This window comes from Ptychodera flava, unplaced genomic scaffold, assembly GCF_041260155.1.
Source record: "Ptychodera flava strain L36383 unplaced genomic scaffold, AS_Pfla_20210202 Scaffold_86__1_contigs__length_474469_pilon, whole genome shotgun sequence".
In the NCBI taxonomy this organism is placed as follows: Eukaryota; Metazoa; Hemichordata; class Enteropneusta; family Ptychoderidae; genus Ptychodera; species Ptychodera flava.
The window spans coordinates 115548-117500 of NW_027248408.1; the positions used below are offsets into that span (position 1 = coordinate 115548).

Consider the following 1953-nt stretch of genomic DNA (forward strand, 5'->3'; position numbering starts at 1 on the left):
ATCATCATCATATTTGATAATACACAGCTAAACCATTCTAAAACATACAGCATATTATTTCATACGTGACATATATTAAAATATTATTTATTTAAAATCATATCTAAACAGGAAAACCCATAACTTAATAAGATATTTGTAACATTCTTTAAACGTGTTAGTCAGCAGATTGGTATAAGTTATGATATATTGCAAGGTACAAAATCACTGTCATGAAATAATGTCAATAAATGAGTATAAACCATTGGCAAAATACAAAAATCAGAGTTTGAGTCATCGTATGTTCATAAACAAAACTACAATATTGCCAAATGTTTTGCATATACTTGTACGATCAAAAGTGTATAGGTTTGGAGGCTATATGATGTGAACTTCCCCTAATTTATACAACTGACAACAATCTGACATGAATCCAATTCCTAAATGATAATCAGACGCTGTATAACTCAAACAAAGGAAGTGAAACGAATTAGTATTTTGTAAACAAGGAATACACCGTGCAAGCTATGTACAATCCAATTGTTATTATGCAATCATATAAGGTTGCAACACGTGCGTGGTTGCAGATGGTTGATATGAATGTTTTGGTGCGAAATAAAAGTTACTATTACATGTGTACATGTTCTGTACATGTGTATACTTAACAGATGCTTATAGTGAAGAAATATTTGTAACCCAACCTCTTTCCTCATCGACGTTAACGTCAGTACCATATCCATATAGGATGTTAGCCCCAAATGTAATCCAGGTAAACTGCACTTGACTGTTCAAAGCGGCAGTCTCCAATGACTGCTTTGCACATTGGAAGTTGTTCACAATGAACGTTTTCGTGAATTTTGGCCTTGGTTCTCCTTTCAAACTTGTGCACAAGTAGTCAATTGGATCATAGATGAAGCTGATAAAACAACTTGCCACTTTAATGACGTTTTGGGGATATATTATTAGAGATTAATAATTTCCACATGATTTGTTAAATATTTCGCCGATGACATTTGCATGAGCAGTAACCTTACATCTTGCTCCATCACTTATACAAGGTGATTTTACACTACCTGTTATTTCGAGGTAGATTGCAATTCTCCTATTATTGCATTAGTGTGAAGTTTACTGTAGTGTTATATTTCATAATTCAATCTGAGTGCAAGCATTTAATGAAATCTTTATAATGTCTGAAATTGCGGAAATGTCCTTTTGTTTCAAAACTCTCCTCCTGTTTTACTAATTCGTCCTTGAATGGTCAATTTTATAGTTGAAAATAGACAGAGTGGTGTATTATATTATATGACACATATAGATTCGAAAAAATTAAATACCCATATTAGACCAAACTCTAATGTACATATGTGATCTTGATCATCCTGAAAATGATGTTATTTTTATTTTTGCCCCTCCCTAGTAGCCTTCAAATATGTATGTATGTATGGATGGATGTATGTGAATGTATATGTATGTGTGTATGAGAGCTTATAATAGACGAGCCCGACAGAAGCATTAATAGGTCCAACATAATGAAATGCTAATGAACTCCCTGCCGCTTAAAGGCACTTTTTGCGGTCCCTGGGATCGCCTTTGTTCTGGTGCCATCACAGGGGCCGCTTAACAGCAGTTCAGGCCTCATGGCGTGATTGCTTCATCATCGATCGTTTCCTGTGGCGTTTTCTATTGATGTAGAGTCTCCAGAGCCCGCTGCGTAATCCCAGTAGAGTGAGTACATGTTAAGCCATTGGGTTTCTCGCTCTGATGCACTGTCACAAAGAAGGAAACGCAAGAGAAAAAATAAATAAAATCCTATGTGAATCAGTTCCACACTGTTGTTCTCAAATTCCATGCGATCCACGTGGTCGTGCTAAATGACAAAGTCTTTTTTCACGAATAATATGCACCGTTATAAATTAATGATGTGGCTGACATGGTGTTACGTGATTTCAGTCTGCCCGGCGACAATGTCGCAAT

At 35.6% G+C, this 1953-nt stretch overlaps 1 protein-coding gene across 1 annotated transcript in view; it reads right to left on the minus strand.

Moving 5' to 3' along the window:
• Positions 1-703: 703 nt before the first annotated feature.
• LOC139129033 (protein CEPU-1-like) overlaps positions 704-1953 on the minus strand; it is an 8338-nt gene continuing 7088 nt past the window's right edge. Inside the window, exon 7 of the mRNA XM_070694705.1 lies at positions 704-1745. The gene's annotated coding sequence lies outside the window, so the exon portion shown is untranslated. The remainder of the gene's footprint in view (positions 1746-1953) is intronic.